Source organism: Moschus berezovskii, chromosome 19, assembly GCF_049115385.1.
Source record: "Moschus berezovskii isolate FMDL1 chromosome 19, NW_MosBer_1.0, whole genome shotgun sequence".
NCBI classification, from domain to species: Eukaryota; Metazoa; Chordata; class Mammalia; order Artiodactyla; family Moschidae; genus Moschus; species Moschus berezovskii.
In genome coordinates, this window is record NC_142478.1 from 8,095,513 (window position 1) to 8,119,304 (window position 23,792).

Below are 23,792 nucleotides of genomic sequence, written 5' to 3' on the forward strand. Positions count from 1 at the left end.
CCTTAGACGTACTCTAGCATTTTCCAAATGTGCTGTGTGTGTGAAGCACTACATTTTACATCCTCCCCTTCCTACCATCTTTCTTGGTGGTTTACAGTCACATTAGCATATTAAAGGCTGAGAAAAAATCCAAGTAACTTTTTTAAAAGATTTTTTTGGTGTGGACCATTTTTAAGGTCTTTACTGAATTTGTTACAATATTGCTTCTGCTTTATATTTTGGTTTTTTGGCCACAAGGCATGTGGGATCTTCGCTCTCCGACCAGGGATCGAACCTGAACTGTGACCAGAAACCGAACCTGCACCCTTGCAATGGAAGGCAAAGTCTCAACCCCTGGATGGCCAGGGGAGTCCCAATCTAAGTAACTTTACTTGCCATGTTCCGTGTTCACTCGATTATTTTTCCTTCACGTAACATGTGTTTGGTGGACCCCTTTCAGCCTGGATTCTTCCTTTTCCCTCTGGCAGCCTGGCTTCAGCCAGCTGGGGTGCCCCTTTCCATCCCCTTAAACTCAGTGGTTGGGTCAGGGATGGTCATGTGACAGAACTGGGGCAAAGGAGGACATTGATTCCAGAACTCATCCAAAGCTTACCAAAGGTGTTCTCGCTCCTCTCTCCTCCACCAGAAGAGAGAAGTAAAGACACAATTACTGCAGCCATGAAGTGAAAATCGATCTGACTGCGCCATCCGCTCCCACAAGGGCAGAAAAGAAAGCCTCTCTGTCCTACCCCATCTAAGGGTAATGAAATATCAGATGACTCCGCAGGTTCCCAGCAAAGATTAAAAGTGGCAATTGTCCCTGTCAATGACCAACTCAGAGGCCATTCAAAAGGAAAACTGGGAGGAGAGAAGATAATTTCCCTAGAAAGAAACCAGGTGACATTGTTGAACAACTGATTGACTGGGTGATTAGCCAATTAAATACTGTTTGTTCCTAAGCCTGTTTGGTTTGGGTTCCCTTTCGTCAACAATTTTTTAAAGAGCCAACTGGGGGGAAACTGATTTTTGTCTTAGTTTTCTAGACCACAGTCTTCTGGACCAGAATAGCAGGGGAGGGAGGAAGAATCACATGTCACACGTGCAAGAGGCTGCTGATGGCTGGTGATGGCTTGCTCAGGAGAGGCTTGTGGTCTGTCAGCCTGGCAGTAGTCAGCATTTTCTTTGTCAGTTTAACAAGAATGATTTCCTATGTCATCAAATATACTTTTACAGCATGATTTATAACCACTGCATAGTACTCCATTGTATGCATTTAATGTCGATTTACTTAATCAGTCCCCTATTTTTGCCCTGTTTAAAAATAATTATAAATAATGGTATGATGAACCATTGTGCATAATTGTTTGTGTCCATCTCTGCTTATTTTCTTATGATTAATAACCAGAAATGAATTGCTAGGTCAGGTGGTATGATGTTGTCTTAAAGCTTCCAGTGCCAATTGCCCTCCAAGAACATTGCATTAATTTACATGCCTATGAAAAGAGGGTTGCCCACGAATCCACACTTGGTCATATAAAAATCTTTGCCAATCAACTATATGTCAATAAAATAAATTTCAAAAAATATTTATCAATCGATAGGTAGGAAATAGGATCTCATTGCTCTAATGTGCCTTCACTTTGTCACTGATTGGCCATCATTAACTTTAGAGGTCACCTCTAGTCCAAGAATTAGGACAGGTCCACAAAGAACAGTGACAGCAAAGACACACACAGCAGAAGATGAGCCCAACCCTGAAGCCCGTGGTGGTGAGGGGGCGCCTGCGAGCGGAGAAGGTGAGCCAGGTAAGAGCATCATCTCCTAGGCGTGTGGAGCGGGTCTGGGACATGCAAGGGAGAAACCCAGCAGGAAAGGGCAGGACATGAAGGAGGGCAGGCTTTACTGAATGGTGCATTTCCTCCCTGTGGAGAGACCCAAAGGGACAAAAGAAGAAACTGAGAGGAAGAAAAGAAACCCAATCCTTTCCAGAGGAGAAGAGGGCCGCTTGGGGGTCAGAGGGCACCGCCAGCCCACCACCCCCCCAAGCCCCACAGAACTTCACGCTCCACACCTGCCTCTCCTGGACTAAAGGCCAGTTCTCATTTCAGAAGTAGAATTGGACATATTTTGTGTTTCATCTGAGGAACCTGCAGGCATGCATTTCTTCTGAATGGCTCTGCCCTGGACCCTCTTTTCCTATTTGAAATTTGTTTTCTCACCACCTCTTGCCTGCAGGTTTGGGCTGCTTCATGCACTGTACCCCAAAGACACTGGGACCTAAGACTGACTTGAAAAACATGCTTTTTTATTTTTAACTGACTGCAAAATACACACAAGCACAGAGCCAGGAAGAAATAAAAAAACACACAGAATTCCACCACCAGAGATAAGGACGACTCACATGATAAGCTACATACTTAGTGGTTTTCCTTGGCACATATGTCATCTTTTCAAAATATGATTTCTAAAGGAACTTTCTTCCCAAGCCCTCCCCCTTCACCTCCTTTTCCCATTTGCCCCAAATAGAATGTGTGTGGTGGATTCATGAACTTACTGGAGAGAGAGAGAAGCTGACTGCTTTAGAGAACATTCTCTGTGATAAACACGAAGGAAGTGACCACATTATCAGACATTTCAGAGATTTCCTTTTATCATGTGACTTGTCAGATACGACTTGTCAGATGGCCGTCGCTTCCTACGCTTCTGGGAGGCTTTTGTGAAAGGATTCTTTCTTGTCTTGAACAACCATAGAAGGAAAATCAGATCCACGGGGAGCAGTCCCAGAGGCTGAGGGATCCGGGGAGAACGTGCCGACAGGAGCAGAGTAGGGTGACTGAGGGCAGGGGTTCCCCCTCGGTGGGCAGCAGGCAAGTCTCCAGACGGGCTCACAGGGCCCGCGTCGGCCCACTCAGGACCTAGCGCGGCCTTGCGGCCCAGACACAACACTGCTTCTGGCAACTTCTTTGGTGCCCCTGCACCCGCCTCCTGGGTGCTGGAGGTGTTTACCCAAGTAGCCCAAGTTTACCGCTGATGCCCTGTGGGTGGATGGGGGTGTCCCAGTACAGCTTCTGCCGAGCTCGGCTACGCTCCAGGGCACCCACATCCTGCCCTGCTTGGCTCAAAGGCGCCGGCCAACAGGTGTTCCTTGCCACTTGGTAGATGAACTCTAGGTACACCTTGGTCATCTGAAGTCTGAGAATTTGGAGGTGGGCTTAGGAAGTTCTGGAACTTCCATGAGATTTTTTTAAAAAGACTAATAAATTATCTTGGCAAAACAAAGATAATTTTTCTTCGGACCCTCTGCTGATCCTTTATCCTCTTTAAGGAGACTTCAGAGCAGTGCTTCTCCAAGTATGTCCCAGACAAGCAGGATTAACTTGTCAGAAGAGCACATCATGGCTCCCTCAGACTTGCTAAGTCTGAAAATCAGATGTGCTGCGTGGCCTACAGTCTACAAAGAATTGTTAAGAGCTTTAGAAAACAAATGTATGGATGTGACTGCTGCTGCTACTGCTGCTGCTAAGTCACTTCAGTCGTGTCCGACTCTGTGTATCCCCATAGTAGGCAGCCCACCAGGTCTCCCATCCCTGGGATTCTCCAGGCAAGAGCACTGGAGTGGGTTGCCATTTCCTTCTCCAATGCATGAAAGTGAAAAGTGAAAGTGAAGTCGCTCAGTCCGACTCTTCACGACCCCATGGACTGCAGCCTACCAGGCTCCTCCGCCCATGGGATTTTCTAGGCAAGAGTACCGGAGTGGGGTGCCCACTAGGAATGACCCAAAAAAGCAAGTAGCATTCTGATGGAGCTCCATTTGGGAAAGACTTGGGAGAAAGACCTTGGTGACCCCCTGTCCTCAGAGGTCCAAGCGCACAGTCAGAATACAATGGCAAGGGAATTCCCTGGGAGTGCAGTGGTGAGGACTCAGCACTTTCACTGCAGGGGCCATGGGTTTGATCCCTAGTTGGGGAGCTAAGAGCCTGCAAACTGTGTGATGCAGCCAAAAAACAAAAAAATCCAATGGCCAGAGCAAATGGCAGCCCTGAAAGGCTCATCTCCCTGAACTCTAGCTCCCCTCTCCCTCCTGCCAAGTTCCTCACTCTTCTCCCGTTCCTCTCCTCCTGCCCTTACATTTGATTTTCTTGCCCTGGAGAATCCCCTACATGATCAGCTCCCCCTCCAGGAAGTCCGCCCTGACCATCCCTTTGCTAAATGCCCACAACATTCTATCTGAATCCTGTTCTAAGCTCTTGGACTTCTAGGAAAGGAGATCTGAGCTGGAGTCACCTTTGTCACCCCCGCAATGGAACCTGCCACAGAAAGGACGAACACATCTGGCATGCAGGAGCTGCAGACAAGAAATCCTAGCAAAGAGGGTTAGTTAGACAGGACTTTGAGAGAAGGAGAATGAAAAAGCACAGAAATAGATTAGCATCTGAATGCTGACATGACCAACCAAGATAAACTGGCCCTTGAGTTCCCAGTTTAAAGATCAATTGTCACATTAATGTTAAATTTTATTTAAATATGCCTGTTTCTTCACAATGGGCATTCAATAAAATATCCCAATGGAATAGAATATGGCAGAAAAGAAGGAAAGTTCAGTGAAGATGGTCATCACTAAAGGTAAAACCAACTGCATCCGTGCACATCCCTAAGACTTGTGTCCCTCAAAGGGGGTCATCCCCCGCTCCCTTCTGCTACCAATGCAGGATGCTCCTTTGTGTAATTCAGGGGTCCCCAACCTCCACGAACTGATACTTCCTGTCAGATCAGCAGTGGCAAAAGATCAGAAATAAAGTGCACAATAAATGTAAAGAGATTGAATCATCCCAAAACCATCTCTCCCCACTCCCCCCACCACCCCAGGGTCCACGGAAAAAGTATCTTCCACGAAATCGGTCCCTAGTGTAATTAACATTGAGCCCTTTAATTTTCTGCTACTTGACCGTGTGCTGTTCAGCAACGTGAGTCTTCATTTCCCCAGCCTTCTCTGTCACTTTGATCTTTCATTTCAGGAATGAAACTGTTGAAAGGCAGCCTCTGAATCCTGCGAAGTTAGAACAACTTTTCTTGTTTTAAGCTCCTCCTCAACCCCCTGCTTTGCGTTGATCGGCTGAACGCAATTCAAAGCCACAACATTCAGAACATCTTGCACAGACTGACGACCGGCTCTGAGACCTCAGAAAACTGTCCCGTGCTTCCTGGCCAGCCCAGTTGCTGCTGCCCTTGATCCCAGGCTCTGTGACAATTAGGGAAGCTCATCTGTAACCATGGCACATTCAAACTGTGTCTGTTTTCACCAGATAGTGGGGGTCAGAACCAGCTGTGCTTCTAAAGGCCTGTGGGCCCGGGGGTGCACAGGAGCCTGCCTGACCTGGGAGACTCCCGCCTGAGCATTGGCAGGCTGTATGCCACTGACTTGTGACCTCACCTCCCTGGGCTCAGTGCCCCTCCCCTGTTAAATCCTCACCTCATAGGGTGGTTGTGAGAAAAGAACAGAGTACTTGGCACAGTGGCTAGCACAGAGCACGTGCTCAATAAAGCATAGCCTATAGCCAATAATGATGACGGTAAGTGACAGCTCCCGACTGCCTTCCGTCTGGGATCCTTGGTACCTATTTGCTGTCTTATTTGCCACTCCCCTCTCTCTCACCAGCTGCTGTCAGATATACCGAACCCTGTTCACGAACACAGCAAGCCTGCCAAGGTCGTCTCATAGCACAATCCCCCCACCCTTTCTCGAGGCCAGACTCTTCCTCTCTATCCCCTCATATAGATCAGCCCAATGGCCAGATCCCTGTTTTTTAACAACTGAAAACAGAGATGATGCCTTTTAGTTCCTGCTGAATGAATGAATGCAAAAAGTAACTCTGCCCAGCTCCACATTCTGTCTAACTCCTGCTGGGCCAGCGCTTGCTCCGTTCTCCTCTGTTCCTTGGGCTCTGATTCCTCCAGGGAGAAGGGGTCTTGTCCCTCAGAGGTTGCCTATGCACCTCTCAGCTTTCCACCGGGAACCGCACGCCCTCCGTTCTGGGGAACAGTGGGAGCCAGGCAGGCAGACTGAGCTCAGTCATGGCAGAGGATCAGTGCACACTCTCTGCCAAGGAAGAAGGGCCAGGCTTGGGATAAGGCTGCACCGCTTAGAACAGTAACCTGGAGCCTTTCCTTCTCCCATCTAACTTCACACAGAAGCAAAAAACTTTTATCTGAAAGTCCTTTGATTTTAGACATTATCAAACAACGTGCATTTAAGAGCACCAGATGTGTGTTCAGCATTTCACTAAAGGCTGAGGGTAAGAAAGATGGACTGTATTGTTGTGAATATCAAGGTTTCCCTTACAATTTTAGAATAAAAATGCCTTCCTGCTCTCTACTTTACTGGTGACCCCAGGTCCGTTATACACTCAAATATCCTCTCCAGAAAAAGCAAGGGGTCTAAGGATAGTGGAGTGGAGAATGAGAACACAGCACACGTTGTTTGACTCCTGGTTAGTAACATTTTCGTATCAACTCAATAAACATGATGCAGCATTTTGGAGCAGATAAACACAGAGGCACCAACTCAGTATAGTTACAACTAAATGCAGTATTAATATTTAACTCTGACTTCCTTTTTCATCTGAAGAAAAATCTTTTCACCCTTCCATGCTGCATGGGCCATGTTCCAGACCTTTCAACTGCCACTGTGTTCGTTGATGCAAGGAACAGAGATGCGGGAAAGCGACCTCCCAGGATGGCCAGGAAAGGATGCAGGTGGGAATTAGAAAGACAGGACCTCCCAGGAGCTCAGGCCCAGCCACACAGCCAAGCCTTGCCGCCGCTGGAAGGCAGCTCAGGACATGGCGGGTGCAGCCCAGCTCCTGAGACTGGGTCTTCTCGCCACTTCCTCCGCAGGAGTTTCCTGACCCTGTGCCCTTGCTGGCAGCCCCACTCTGCCTTGGTGTCTGTTATTCCTGCCTCTCCCTTGAATTCCCAAGCCCTCTGGCCAGGAGAGCCGACACCTGGCATCTTTTGTGTCTTTTCTTTATGCTAACTTGGGTTTTCCCTGGGCCTCTCAGTCCCAGCTATGTGACGTGCAGATGAACCTTTTCTGCTTCTGGTTCTGAGACTGTGGGGCTCCTGGGCACAAAGCCTTTCTGTGTTCCTCTGTCTCTTGATTACAGAATATAGGCTTCCTTCAGCCTCCATGACCTTCCCTGAGTTCCAATGGGCAGGTTCAAACAGTTGCCAATTTGGGAGGGAGGGGATGCAGAGACTAGGGAGAAGCAGTCAAGAAACAATATTGCAGCCTTGGGGCAGGAGCCTCTTTCCCCCTCAAGGGACACATAACAATATCTTTGAGCTATTCTTCAGATACTGAAACTCCCACCAGGGGGAAGAAGTTAACTATATGCTGCCCATCAGCATGTAGACTTCAGACCAGTTGGAACCAGAAGGTTAATGATGCTGTCTCCCACTTACCTTGTCAACCAACCCCTCAGAAAAATGTCCACGAGCTGATCACAGCCTCCTTTCTGAACCATTATAATAAAACTCCTCGCTACCCCATCCAGGTTGGGATACATAGTTTTGAGAGCATTAGCCTGCTGTGGCCACCTTTGCTTGACAAAGCAATAATGCTATTCTTTTGTTGTTGCTTAGTCTCTAAGTCATGTCCAACTCTCTTGTGACCCCATGGACTGAAGCCTGCCAGGCTCCACTGTCCATAGGATTTCCCAGGCAAGAATACTGGAGTGGGTTGCCATTTCCTTTCCAGGGGATCTTCCTGACCCAGAGATCGAACCTGCATCTCCTGCATTGGCAGATGAATTCTTTACCACTGAGGCACCCCAAAACTGTCTCTGAGATTTAATTCTATGTCAGGGGACATAGGCTGGATTTGGCATCAGTTCCACTTCTCCAATGATGAATTATCTCATTTCCCCACTTGAATCCTGGCAAAGAGATACTCAGATTTCAGCAGCTGGTCACTAGTCTCTGCCTGGGACATGTTCTGCTCTGGGCCAGCTCGGAGGTTACAGGCCAACATATCGATTAGCTATTCTTGGGCCAGCACCCACTCCACAGTTGGGTCAGAAGACAATAAAGCCATCTTTGGCATCTCCCTAAGCCCCGTACCATTAGTCAGGTCCCGGATATTAGTCAGGTCCATGTCAGGAACACTCAAGTTTTCTAGCGAGATGCTAGACTAAGGTCCATGAGGACCAGGCGTGGGTCCTCCAACTCTCAGCTGCTCCTTATTTTATAGAACAAAACCCATTGGTTCACATTCACAGAAATATTTTTTTGGAATATTGAACACTACTGAAAGGTTTTTTCTCCTGTGCTTCTGTGCTTGGCTAAGTCCTGCTCAGTCAAAGCCCAGTTCAGCAGATTAACTTCCGTGCTGCCTCCATCATAGTCTCAGCTTGAGAAGGTTATCTCAACTTCTCTGGATCCCCAGTGCATTGTGGGTGTGCATCAATCACATGTTGTACTGTAATGATTTATTTAGTCGTTGTAGCGAGCAACTGTCATTTACAATGACCTCAGATCTTTTGAACTGCTTCTCCATATTCTGCTGATTCCCCATGGTATAAATCTCAATATCTAATTAAAGAATGTCTTACATTTCCCAAACTCTTGCACTAGAGTACAGCTACTGATTTATAACCTGCCAGTCAGATACGCTCCTGCAAGACTTGGATTCAGATCTAACTTTCATGGGACAAGAAGCAGAACATGGGCCATTCATTCTACTGCTTCGAATGACAGATGTGATGTGGTGAGAGAGTCAGCAGTGGTGGCCATGGTTTTACAGTTCAGAGGTTCTTGTCTGGGTCAATGATAGCTTGTCTTTTAGCAGAAGCTATTTTGGTGGAGTCTTGGAAGCCCTGCCCAGAGTTTGTTTCTTTCCAATGATTCTGTGAGATATTTATAAACCTTAATTAACCCCTTTCGGCTTAAACTATCTAGAGTGGATCATATTGTCTGCAACCAAGATCCTTGACCTTTTTTCTATCAGACTGAACCTCATGAAAGCAGGAACCATGCCAGATCTGATTCTGTATCCCTAATACTTAGCACAGGCTTCCCTAGTGGTAAAGAACTCTACTGCCAATGTAGGAGATCCCCTGGAGGAGGGCATGGCAGTCCACTTCAGTAATCTTGCCTGGAGAATCCCATGGACAGAGGAGCCTGGCGGGCTACAGTCCAAAGGGTCGTAGAGAGTTGGGCATGACCGAAGCGACTGAGCACGCCTGCATGCAACACTTAGCACAGTTGTACCACATAGTAGGTTTTCAATAAATGCTTGAGGAGCTCTTTTAGTCATCTGTACATGCTTACCTGTATACAACTTTTTCTAAATAGGATTTTTGTTGAAGGTAAAACTGTTCTTTTATCTGCTTACACAGATTATTATCCATGCAAGCAACTGTGCTGGGCTGTGCGTACCAGGTTGAATAAGATACAGTCTTCGTTCCTCCTCAAACCACTGGGGAGACCTGTCATTTTACTATATACATTTGATGTCCAGCTCATTCATGGACTGAGAAAGAAAGCAAGTGAGATGATATTTGGCCATCCTAAAATGGGGTAGATTGAATGCTAAAAATCCTGTTTATGGAATTTCTAAAGTATGCCCCATTTAGCCAGCATCAACTCTTGATCATTTCCTCCCTGATTGCAAGGAAAAAAGCTCTGACCATCTTCAAGAAGCTGATCAGTCAAATAACATTTATATGGGACTTTGAGACTTTTTTAAAAAGTGTGGCAGCATCTTATGTTCTGGGAATTTATTTCAAACAACATGATGAAGCAGAACTGGAAAAACTTGACTCGGTTGAATCTGGGAATCCATCCAGTTTCCCTAGCCTGCCCCTCTGTTCAAATCTTTCCTCTAACAATCTCAATGCTGGGAATAGACTCTTCATCCAGCAGATTAATGCAGAGCATCACTCAGAACAGAGCTGCCCTCACTGAAATCTTTCTGAAAGTAGGACATATCATTAAGTGTTTCATTTCCACAGGGTGCCCCTGTTGGGATCCAGGGTTTATAGAAAATCAGAGCAACATGCAGTTGAGGGGACAATGAAGGAGAGAGAAAATAATCAGTAGCTCAAAAGCAGAAAAGATAGAGCTTAATCTGCCGACAACCTTTGGCTAGATTTTATGTGTCTCTATTTTCTCTATTGCCTTGGAAAAACTACTTTTCTTTAACTCTCCTGAAATCCCAAGTTTCCTCACATAATATCCATTCTTGGCATTTACTTCCTGCCAAACACTGAGCTAAAAGCTTTTCCTGCATTATCTCACTTAATCCTCACACTGACCCTCACTGGTATGTATTTGAATTCCAGCGTTACGGATGAGAAAACAGCTCAGAGTCAGTATAGAAGGAAATGCGCTAAGACCACACAGGCAAGCATTCAAGCTCTGGTTGTTCTGGCTCCAAAAACTGTGCACTCACAACTGTTCTACGGCTAGCCAACAACAAGGAACACAAGAGTAAGTTCCAAAACTTCCTCTAGTCCTTTTCAGCATTTGGAAGAACTCAAAATCGTTTGCATCCTTTGCAGGCAGATTCTTTACCATCTGAGCCACCAGGGAAACCCTTTGCTTTCATCCTTCTGCTCCTTCAAAACTGAGTCCCTTTGGATTATTTTCAATAGATAAGCCCTAAGATATATGAAAGTCTACCTGTTATATATGTATCTTTTAAAATATTTATTTTTTATTTTGACTGTACTGTGCTTTAGTTGTGGTATGTGGGATCCTTTTTTTTTAAATTGCCACATGTGGGATTGAACCCAGGCCCCCTGATTGGGAACACGGAGTCTTAGCCACTGGACCACTAGGAAAGTCCGTATCCATTACATTTATAGTCAGTTTACTCCATAATAGAGAACCACATTCTCCCCACATATGGCTGGTTTCACTGTGTGTGTGTGTGTGTGTGTGTGTATGAAAATCTAGCAGGCACCTTCTACAGCGTGACCTTAGGGGTCTGGAAAATAATATCTCATGTGTCTATGGTGCTTTTTTGTTTACAAAGGGATCATGAATCCATTTGCTATTCTTAATCTTTACCACAAAACTATGAGATTGGTATTAGTATTATTAATATATTTTACACATAAGAAAATCAAGGCTCAAAAAATGAATACCTGTGGCTGATTCCTGTTGGTGTATGGCAGAAACCAATACAATATGGTAAAGCAATTATCCCTCAATTAAGAATAAATAAATTAAAAACAAATCCTTGCAATGTCCTGGCACAGATTTTGAGGAAAAAGATAGAAAAAAAAAAAAGAAGATGAGCAGCATGTCATGATGACACAGCAGTAAGAGGCAAAGCCAGACTGGGCCTGGGCATCCTCAGACCGCGGGCCTCGAACACCTGCCACGACAGCGCTGCTGCCTCCACTCCGACGGCTCAGCTGAGGAGAAAAACCCTGCCGAAGTGATGGAGCATCGAAAACAGGACTCAGAAAGCTCAGCCGTAATTTCCCACAAAAGGATGTGTCTTCAAAACAGGGCACAATTAAGTTTACAGTGGCATAAACGTTCCTTACAGTGAGTTTCAAAAACACAATAGCAGCCAAATAGCTGCTCTTTAGAGCAAGTGGAAGAACAAAGTGTACCTTCATGATTTAGACCTCATTTTTTACATTTCTCAAGTAGTTTTCTGGGAGGATCTATGTGCTTGGAAGTGGCTGATGCTGACACTTTCTAGCACTCTGCAGCCTCCTTGAACTCCAAGGAAGTGTCTTTGTGGGATGGTGGCTGATACTCCCCTCTCTTGGGATAATTCCTGCCCAACTTCCTACTCTCTGCAAACAACCCTCAACAAAACTCCCAAAGAAACTCTCAGAGCTGCATTTGTCACATCAAGGGATGTTAAAACACCGCATCTACATGCTCCAAAGTTTGAGGCTTTGTTTGCATATTTTATCGATCCCACACACATATGGGTTTTCTTTCAAGAATGAAAAATCATCAGTCTGGCCTGTGTCACTGTGTGAAAACTTAGATTGCTTTGGAAACCTCTTGGAGACAAAATAACACTGAGAATAAAGTTTATTTTTGAGCCTTCTCTATAGCCTTCCTAGTTAACAAGGCTCAAAATTTGCCCAGTGAAATCAGCTGTCTCATCTTAAGAATTTAGTCATGTAGAGTCCCTCTACACAATTTTTTTTTTTTTTTTTTTCAGATCTGAAAGTTCTCTCACGTATGGGGAAACTGAACAAAGAAAAGGGCAAGAAGAGGGTTTATTCCATTTTCTCAGGAGTGTTGTCTGATTTTTTTAGGTAGTTTCTGAACAGGGCTTAGGTAGGTAGGAAAAATACAAATGCACACACATATGTGTGTATATGTACATGTGTGTCCCTCTCTAGGCACCTATTTCATTTAAACACTCTGGAAGAGGAGAACTACCCCTACCCTCCTTTGGGTGTCCGGGCTTCACTGATGGCTCAGCAGTAAAGAATTTGCCGGAAATGCAGGAGCCACAGGAGACATAGGTTCAATTCCTGGGTTGAAAGATCCCCTGGAGGAGAAAATGACAACCCACTCCAGTATTCTTGCCTGGAAAAAAAACCCTGGACAGAGGAGCCTGGCAGGCTACAGTCCCTGGGTTCACAAAGAGTTGGACGTGACTGAGCAACTAACACCTCTCAAGCACTGGGAATTACGGTGAGCCAGGATTCAAAGACCTTAGGAACACGTGTTACGAAACCCGATGCAAACCAGTGTAGACAACAATGAAAAGAAAAAGTCACCCCTCTTTTAACTTAAGAGTCTAAAAGTTGTGAAGTTTCAGGCAAGGCTAGACGGGAGATCATAATCATACAATGCCACAAGGCTTGGTCATCTTTCTTGGTCTTTGGTTGTTGATTTCATTCCCAGCCAGACTTTCTTTACCTGGTGGCTCCCAGAAGGTCCTAGCGTAGTCACTTACCAGCTTAGTCACTCCAGTAAAAGGAGAGTGTCATTTTCAATAGATTTAATAAAAAGTCCTGGGTTCAGCTTGGTCTTTGTCTGTTGGGCTGAACCCCCAGGCTTACAAGGCCTGTGCTTGCCTGGCTTCAAGATCAAAGAAAGAGCTCAGAGTCAGCAACAGAGAGAGATATCAATGGTTTAATGGACAGGGGAACTTAAAAGTCTAAAGCAAGGTCCTAGACCAACACCCCATAGTGTGTGGTGGACAGCAGATAGGATGAGGTAGGCAGGCTTTGTTCTTGGGTTTAGAGGGAGGTTACAAGTTTTAGAGGGAGGAATTGACATCAGGTTGTTTCCTTGGTTACCAGGGAAACCAGTAGAGGAGTACTTGCCTGGGGCAAGTACTGAGGAAGGTCAGCCATGTGAGCTAGGGTGTAGGGGATACAGGCACTGGTTGGGAAGGGGATGGGCAGAAAGCAAGAGAAGAGTCACCTTGAGTGGCCTGCCCCTGCTGTGTCCATCCCTGAACCAGTGTTGATAGACAGGCCAAGTCTGAGCCAAGAGCTCCCCCTCAAAGCTCAGAATGGGGTCAACCACTTGTACATGTGGCCTGAGAGCAGGTGGGGGGAAGGTTTTGCCAAGCCAAATACAGGTTCTGCCACCAGAAGATGAGATGGCTGCTGGGAGGCCAAATCTGCAAATGCCTGCTGCATTCATAGACTCCTCAGGACAGAGGAAAAACTTCTTGTTTTCTCTGGTTAGTCCCATTGTTCTCCATAAACGAATTTTCAAAGACAGGATTCCTATTGATACTGTGAAGTGAAGAGACTGTTGGCCTTACTTTTCCAGTTAAATTGTCCTGACTCTTTTCCTGGTGGGGTTGACTGGATTACTCTTCAAAAATATTTGCTGTGTAATAAAATTGCATACAATTAAACACACATCTATTTCCCATGAAGTGATGGGACCAGATGCCATGATCTTTGTTTTCTGAATGTTGAGCTTCAAGCCAACCTTTTCACTCTCCTCTTTCACTTTCATCAAGAGACTTTTTAGTTCCTCTTCACTTTCTGCCATAAGGGTGGTGTCATCTGCATATCTGAGGTTATTGATATTTCTCCTGGCAATCTTGATTCCAGCTTGTGCTTCTTCCAGCCCAGCGTTCCTCATGATGTACTCTGCATATAAGTTAAATAAGCAGGGTGACAATATACAACCTTGACATACCCCTTTTTCTATTTGGAACCAGTCTGTTGTTCCATGTCCAGTTCTAACTGTTGCTTCCTGACCTGCATACAGGTTTCTCAAGAGATCTGGTATTCCCATCTCTTTCAGAATTTTCCACAGTTTATTGTGATGACCAACTTACACAGCATATTGAAAAGCAGAGACATTACTTTGCCAACAAAGGTCCATATAGACAAGGCTATGGTTTTTCCATTGGTCATGTATGGATGTGAGAGTTGGACTGTGAAGAAAGCTGATCGCCGAAGAATTGATGCTTTTGAACTGTGGTGCTGGAGAAGACTCTTGAGAGTCCCTTGGACTGCAAGGAGATCCAACCAGTCCATTCTAAAGGAGATCAGTCCCGGGTGTTCCTTGGAAGGACTGATGCTAAAGCTGAAACTGCAATACTTTGGCCACCTCATGTGACGAGTTGACTCACTGGAAAAGACTCTGATGCTGGGAAGGATTGGGGGCAGGAGGAGAAGGGGACGACAGAGAATGAGATGGCTGGATGGCATCACCGACTCGATGGACATGAGTTTGAGTGAACTGCGGGAGCTGATGTTGGACAGGGAGGCCTGGCGTGCTGTGATTCATGGGGTCGCAAAGAGTTGGACACGACTGAGCAACTGAACTGAACTGAACTGAACTGAATCACACATATAAACACAGAGACAGCGTGTAAAACTGGTCACATCAGAATAAGGCTGGTGGATGGTCTCAATGTCGGCTTCCTGGTTATGGTTCGATGGCTGTATAAGATATTGTCATTGAGGGAAGCTGCACGAAGGGTACATAGAATCTCTTTGTATTATTTCTTACAGTGCATGTGCAACTACAATTATCTCAAAATAAAAACTTCAAAGGAAATTTGTTGCCCTTTTCTGGGAAAAATTAATATTTCCCAATTCCATTGATAGCAGATTTGGTCATATCTTACTTTAGCCAATGAAATGTGAGTAAAGACAGTGCTCAACTTCTGAAGCTTTAACAGCGAGATGGTGATTTGCCTTCTCATCTCCCTCTGCCATGATGACTGGCAGCTTTCCAGATGGAGGTGGCTGGCGGGCCAGCCTGGGTCTTGGAGAAGAGCACAACCAGCCCACAGTGGACAGGGAGTGTGAGCAAGAAAGCAATCTTTGTCTCCATGAGCCACTGAGGTGTGAGGGTTGCTTGTTACTGTAGCACATTCTAGCCCCATGCCCCTCCAATTCTGTGGCTTGCTCTGGAATCATCTAAAAAGCTTGTTAAAACACAGATTTCAGAGCCCTGCCCCAGAGATTCTGATTCATCACTTTTGGGGAAAAGGGGGCTGAAATTTTGCATGTCTAACAATTTATCCTGATGTGGCTCATCTAGGCCCACAAAGGGAGTAGCGCTAGTCTGGTTTATCTTCTTTGATGAAACTTTGATTCTCCAGTGACCCTTCTCTCAAACTTCCCCAACTTGTTCATGTCCCTTCTATCACAGGATCTGTAACTGGACTGAAATCAATCCCTAATATGTTCTCATGACTCTGCTGAATGAATATATGGTCCAGTGTTCTTGAGAGAACCTAAGCTACCAGCTCAGGTGGGAAAATGATCCTGCTAGCCTTATCATACTACTGAAGTGACTGTGACCTTTAAAAAGTAGGCTATTTTTTTTTATGATTACAAAATAAGAAAATATTCATGGGATAAAATTTTATTTTCAAACACAGAAGTAAAAACAGTCCAGAGTGGAGCCTCCCAGAGGAGGACCTTATCGGGTTCGGTACCTGTCCTTTCTGTTTTGTGTTGCTCACAGTTTAGGTGGAATTGCATGCTGGGCCGGCCCAGGTTCAGGTCACGGTTCATTCAGACTTCTTGATAGTTCTTTGGCTGTGCCATGTCTTAGCTGTGGGGTCTTTGATCTTCGTTGCATCATGTGGGGTCTTTAGTTGGAGCATACACACTCTTAGTTGCGGCATGTGGGATCTAGTTCCCTGACCAGGAATCGAACTCAGGCCTCTGCATCGGGAGAGTGGAGTCTTAGCCACTGGACCATCAGGGAAGTCCCTCATTCAGATCCATCTTCCCTTTACTTGTAACTGTTCTTGTCCAATCATTTCCTACCTTGTGTTTGTACAACTCCCCTCAAGGGTTTGATCAGATACCTGTCACTAGTGTTCTTTGTTTTGATACCCAGAAATCCAGCAAGTGACTAACAGACCATTCTCCAGGACTTAGACTTGCTCTTTCAATAGTCCCTGAAGTGCTCCTCAAGCCAGTACGAGCCTGTGTCCACTTCTCTCCCTGAGCTCCTTGCTCAGCACTGGGCACCCTCCAGCCTCAGGGCGCCCCTTTGCCTACCAAGAACCAGGCCAGGATCCTTACCACCAAGGGTCCTGATGGGCCTGGGTGGAGCCCTCAAGAGAGGGACTGTCAGCTCTGTCCTTTGCCGTCAGGAGGAGCACAGAGATAACAGAAGCAGGTTACCACTAGAAGCCTGACACGGGAGGCAGGGAAGTAAGCTCTACTGAGCACCTACTGTGTACCGGGCCCTCCTCATGTCATCTTCGTGGTTCTCATGTGAGCCAGCTTTTAGGTTTAACATTTTATTGTTGGAGAAACTGAGAGTTGATGAGGTTTGGGTACTGTTTGTGTGACTAAAAAAAAAGAAAAGAAAGGAGAAGAAAATCTTGTTTAATTTCCAGGCATTGTTAAACCAGGCAAATAAAGAAATCAACTTTTACATGGAGACAGGCTGATATGCTCACACTGTCCAGCCTAGAAACTCTGAGAAAGAGTGTGTTCAAGGATAGAGCATGAAACAGAAGCTTGCAGCTGACTGTGGACGGGTCCACTCAATCCCAGACCCCACAACACAAAGAGAAGACCCCGTCTACCCTGGATACCAGGGTGGGAGACCCTCAGGCTCCAGACTCCAACTGCTCAGGGTCACATCCTCTGCTTGTGAACTCTGCAACTTCAGCCCTTTGATCTCTGCCTGCTGCCTCACCTGTTTAAGAAAGGTTGGTAATGGTAGTACCCACATCATAGGGTTTCTTCAAGGATTAAAAGAAGTAATATGTGTAAAGCACCTTTGGTGTGCCTGGTGCCATAGCACCGTGGTGCTAGCTGTGATAATAATTAGGGCGCACATTGTAGAGTCTAAAAGAGGCGACTGTAGATTAAAAGAAAGCTTATTTCACACGTGGGACATAAACTTGCTAAACTCATTAGCCCCAAAGGCAGCACAAACTGAAAACATGAATAAAATAGAAAAGGGTTAGTTCAGGAGCGGGTAACCTTTTCTCTACCATAAGCCAATGACACATAGAGAAAAACATCCATTTCTGGTCCTGGCAAGTCAGGGAAGCCTTCATGGGCTGTGAAGGGAGTTCTGTTAGTCACTGGTTGCCATGCCAATGCAAACATCACCCTTCCACCCACTCCCCCATCAACACATTCGAATAAGTAACAATGATAATAGCATGCACTAAAAATTGCTATTTTTATAAAAGTTAAATGTACTTCTGTCAAAAGTCTGGTTTTCAGAAATAATTGCTGTAGGCCAGGTAGAGATTTGCTTAGAATCCCTAAAACGGGTTGAGTCTAGTCACAGAAGAGAAATCTTCTATACATCCTTAAGGGACTCTCAGGATCTGGGGGGTTTGAGGGAGATGGGGTCCGCCTAACCTGAATGCAATGAAACGCCCCTTCGCGGTGTCAGACGGAAGCGAGGTGAGACAGTCCTCAGGTGATCCTGCCTCCTCCAGCCGCTGAAGCCTGGTGTGGTCCCTGGCCTTTACCGGCTCATCTTCAAGCACTACTTGAGTATCCACAATTTAGCGACGGTGTCTAAAACCTAAAAAAACCCCTACAACTTAGAGTTTAGCTTCCCATAATCAATCCTGAGAAAAGCCATCACTGACAGGCAATCAGATTTATAATAGCTAAATTATTGGAAAAAAAAAAACAAAAAAAAATAGAACTCAGTTAAATGTATAAATTAAATTCTTGGGCATCCTTATGTCAGAATATGATGAACTATTAAAAATGAGATGGGCAAAGACCACTTGATGATGTGGAAAATTATTATACATTGTTAAGTGAAGCAAGCAGGTTGCAGAGCAGGGATTTGGTAAAATCGGAATTTGATGTATGCAACTTTATGCAAATATATGCATAGGAAGAACTAGCGGTGTGTCACTCTAAAATGTTAATGGTTATTTCAGGATGATAGGATTACAGGTGGCTTTTTGTTGTCTTTTGTGCCATCCTCTATCTTCAAAAAACACTTTTTATGATGACTGTATATTTCTTCTGTAATTAGGGGGAAAATTCAGCGAGTGTTATATACAGCGAACCAAGGGCCTGCTCTGTATCTGGTGCATGAGAAAGGACTTTGGTGGGGAGCGGGCTGCACTTCGGTCATCCGTGGCCACCCAGCTCACACAGGGCACCAGGGGTCACAGCTAAGATAGCAGCCACGGTGACTAGTGTGAGATGACCTGGGCTCTCACGGGATCTGTCAGCTCCCTGAGGAAGCATTTCGCACTTAGTGAGCTTGGCTTCACCCGGCCCCACTATTAATAGTGTTTCAGTGTCTCCAACTGGTCTGCACATTCTGGTCCCAGAGACGATGGCAGATGCTGCCTGAACGAGAGCCAGTTTTTTCATGGAAGTTCGTGTGTGCATGTTGTGTGTGTGTGTGGGGGGGTGCTTTATTGGGCTTATGGAAGCTTCACATAAAGTCTTATGAGCAGATAAGCCCCCATCATCACTTTGTCCTTTCCCGCAGCTTCCTTTCTGTCTCTCGGGCCCCAGGAATGCCACTTCAAAGGTAACCAGAGAAGCTGCATCCCTAGGAGTGCAATGTGGACCATCTTGTAAGACTAGGAAGGGGGACTTTCCTGGTGGTCCACTGGCTAAGAGTCCATCCCGCAATGCAGGGGAAGTGGGTTTGATCCCTGATCGAAGAACTAAGATCCCACATGTGTGGAGCAACTAAGAGCTCTAGAGGCTGTGGGCCCCAACCAGAGAGTCTGCACTGAAACAAAAGACCCCATGTGCTGCGACCAAGCAACCAATCAAGAAAAAGCCTAGAACGGTGCTGATGAGAAAACTCAGCCTAAGCGAATGGATGTTCTCTTTCTGCAGGATTTCTTGAAGCTCAGCCCTTCAACCACCTGATCCCAAATTTCCTGCCTAGAAAGTGTACATTCCTGGGTCTGCCCCAGGCCAAACACAGTTAGGACCTCTGGGAGTAGGAGGCAATTCTATGTGTCCTAGAATTGGAGAACCACTTTCCCAAGACCTGGAAACAAGGAAGAGAAATGCCTGAGAGTCGGGACTAAACAGTATGGAGGAACACTTGCCCTGGCCTGGGTGTACTCCAGTCTAAAACAATTGCCGACTATTTAGTGCCTACTGTATGCAAGGCACATTCCTGGTGCTTTACGTCCCTTGTCTCAAGTAGCGTTCTCTACCACCGTTTCAGGATGCCTTTTATCTCAACGAGAAAACTGAGAATGAGGGAGTTTACTGGAACTCACATAGAAGTCCTTTTATTTGAACTTGATTCCTGCTTCCCTCGTGGCTCAGATGGTAAAGTGTCTGCCTGCAATGTGGGAGACCTGGGTTCAATCCCTGAGCTGGAAAGATCCCCAGGAGAAGGAAACCCACTCCAGTACCCTTGAATGGAAAATTCCATGGACAGAGGAGCCCGATAGGCTACAGTCCATGGGGTTGCAAAGAGTCGAACACGACTGAGCGACTCCAATTTCCTTTCCTTTCCTGTAAACCGTCCCTGTCTCTCTTCCGTTTCCTCTCCTCTATCTCTCAAACCTAAACCTAATACACTCTCCTTTGCTCAAGCAAATAAAGTGTTTGCTCTGGGATAAGGCGCCTAAGACTCTCCCACAGCCCAGGCCTCGTGGCTGTCCTCTGTCTTGAGACCCTTCCCTAAACGTTTACCCGCAGCGCTTTCAAAAGTGGGAGGTCCGGCTGCAGAACTGAACTGTGTGTGGACTGTGAGACAGGCTGGGACCCGGGGCCCTTCGCTGCAGTGCTGCACTGCTTGCACCTGGACGAATGTCTCCTCCAGCAACAAAAATCCAAAGAAACTGTATGGGACTAAAAACAACTGCTTGCATGGGTAGTTGGGGCAAATTATAGATAAAAGATACAAAAAGACCAAAAAAGCCCCAGTGCCGCTTCTGAAGAGTCAGGACCAAAAACAGGGAGTCAGGAACAATAGCAGGGTGCTGACATGCCTCTCGCACACATCACCACCAGAGGGTGGGTAAAACACCTAAGCCATCCCTCCGGCCCAAGCCCTCGACACAGCCCTACCCTCGCCCCATAACAGGACCAGGCTTGATCCTCCTCCGGAAATTAGTGAGCAAGGGAAGCTGTCGCTTGTCCTCTCTCCTCTCCCCGTTGCAGCCAGGGCCCCCATAAAGCCTTGCCTGAAGGTCTCATTTGGCCTCTAGTCAATCTGTATTGACTGGGGAAGGCCAGAACCCTGGTCGGTATCATATGGATTCAGCAAAGGGTGGGCTTGTCCTGGTTGAGCCATGGATACCAGCTCTCATGGATACCTGCCCCCACCGCGCAGGCGCCCTGTGCTTCCCCTCCCTCCTGCCATCATGACTAAGTGCCCTGCGTGTACCATGTAGGGAAGACGGCTGCTTGCCCTCTGCCCAGCAAAGAGGAACTTCCTGGGCAACTTTGAAGCTAGGATCAATTCTGTCATGTGGATAAATTCTGGCCCTGGGGGTGGAGGCGATGCGGGCCATTTCAGGGCTCCTGCGGGGTGGGTGCAGTGGTGGGCATCTTGGATTATTCAGGCAAAGTCTACCTTCAGATGACAGAGAAACAAGATGCAAAGAGGCCTGGATCTCTGGGGACTTTGCAGAGGAGAGCTGCCATAGCAGAAACTCTCAGAAGGGAGAAACAGATACTCTTAAGTCAACTGTGATTTGGGATCTCCTCAGTTTAGTGGTTCTGCTGATAACCAGACAAATGTGCTGAACCCATGAAAGTTCTTCCCCGGGAATCTGTAATGAACACCCCGGCCACCATCGGAAGCACGGCCAGCCCAAACAGAGACCCTGGTAAGCAGAGGAAACGGGAAGCCAGAGGCAGTGGGGAAAGAGCAGAGCAGGAAGATGGTGAAGAGGGAGCTCCTGCCCCTCTGGAGGGGACCCCAGTCCCTGGCACAGTTCTTTCAGGGTCCTGGAGTCCCCTGCTGTTCAGTGTCACACCCTTGCCCTGTGTCTTTTCACTGCTGTTACGTCTCTTCCTTGTAACCAGGTGAGTTTTAATTAAAATAAAGTACCCTTTATTATAATATTGCTGTATCTATTATTTTATATTATTACCATTATATTACTATAAATTATATTATCATAGTTCTTCAGATCTCAGATGCACATTTCCCCCCAACAATTAAATATTTCTGAAAATGGGACGTGATTTACCTCGCTTTTGACCTCACTATGATTAGGATGGTAGATGTTTTTTCCTCTCAAAGTGGGTGTTTCACCAGGGTTTTGGTGACCACTCTCATGCACTGGTGGAGAAGGCAATGGCACCCCACTCCAGTACTCTTGCCTGGAAAATCCCATGGATGGAGGAGCCTGAAAGGCTGCAGTCTGTAGGGTTGCTGAGGGTCAGACACGACTGAGCAACCTCACTTTCACTTTTCACTTTCATGCATTGGAGAAGGAAATGGCAACCCACTCCAGTGTTCTTGCCTGGAGAATCCCAGGGATGGAGGAGCCTGGTGGGCTGCCGTCTATGGGGTCGTACAGAGTCGGACATGGCTGAAGTGACTTAGCAGCAGCAACTCATGTACTGGTGTGGAAAATGCCCAAGGGTGGGGTTTTCTTTTAGGGCCAGAACAGTGTTGGGCACACAGATGCTCAGTAAATGTCCAATTGTGCATAGGACCCAGTTAGTTCTGGGTGTTGCTGGGTCAAGGACTGGTCACATAGGAGCCAGGAGGGGAGCTGGCTGCCCAGGACACAGTCCCCAAGCCCCAGCTCACTCCTCTCCAGACCTGACCTCATACTTTCAGTGGCCACATGGGTACTTTGGCCCAAGCTCTTTCCAAACCCTGAGCACTTTCTCTTTTCTCTCTCCCTTTATTTTAAACTCTCACTCCAAATAAATCTCCGCTGTACTCTCCCTGCTCCCGGGGCTTTTTAGACAAACCTGCCCTTCACGCCTAAACATCACCACTGCCCTCACCCTGCAGGCGCGGCATCACCCACAGGAAAGGTGGTCCTTGGGCACCTCATCAGCTGGACCATCAGTTCCTCTGGGGGCAGGATCAGGACTTGTCTTGGCCTACAGATGGCCAAGAGGCCCATGGAAAGATACTCAGCATCTCTAATTATTAGAGCAATGCAAATGAAACCTACAAAGAGGTATCACCTCACACTGGTCAGAATGGCCATCATCAAAAAGTCTACAAATAACAGATGCTGGATGTGTCTAGAGAAAAGGGAACCCTCCTGAACTGTTCTTGGGAATATAAGTTGGTGCAGCCTCTATGGAGAACAGCATAGTCTTCCTCAAACAACTAAAAATAGAATTACCTTATGATCCACCAAATCCACTCTTGGACATTTATCCAGACAAAAATGTAATTCAAAATGATACATACACCCTATATTCACAGCAGCACTATTCACAATAGTTAAGACATGAAAACAACCTAAATGTCCATCAATAGATGAATAAAGATGTTATAGATATGTAAAGTATATATATATATACTTTAAGTATAAAGTATACTCTAAGTATAAAGATAAAGTATATATATATGGAATATTAGTCATATAAATAATGAAAATAATGAAATAATTATTGAAATAATGAAATATTTCATGATGAAAAAATGCCATTTGCCACAACATGGACGGAACTAGAGATTACCAATCTAAGTGAAGTAAGTCAGGAAAAGACAAATACCAGATGATATCACGTATCCGTGGAATCTAAAATAGGTCACAAATGAACTTTTATGAAACAGAAACAGACTCACAGACATAGAGAACAGACTTGTGGTTGCCAAGGGGAAGAGGGGCTGGGAGAGGGATGGGTTGGAGGCCGGGATTAGCAGATGTCAACTATTATATATAGGATAGATAGACAGCAAGGTCCTCCTGTACAGTGCGGGGAACTATATTTAATATTCTAGGATAAACCACAGTGGAAAAGAATATGAAAAAGAATGCATATATGTGTGTAATTGAGTCACTTTGCTGTACAGCAGAAATTAACAGAACATTGTTAATCAACTATATTTTAATAAAAACAAAAGAACGTGTCTAGGCTATCCAGCAGGGCATGCAGGCCCTGCCCCATTTCCAGGCGTGGTGATGGCAGTGATGGCTCAGCGTGGCCCCCGCCTCCCCACACACGGCTCCAGGCTCTGGAATCCACTGGAGGACGAGACACGCCAACACTTACTGTCAGGGGCAGTCGGCACCAATGAGGAGCCGCACTCAGCTGAGCTCCGCCAGGGCTCTTCTCTCCAACGGCAGAGGCAGGTTCTGCCGTGGTGGAGGCTGGGGATGAGGGTTGATTAGACCCACCGGTCCGGCCTCCCTATAACCTGAAGAGTTAGAGCGAGGGCTGCAGGAGAGCCGGAGCCAGTGCAGGGACATAGCGGTCTACTGCAGGCCT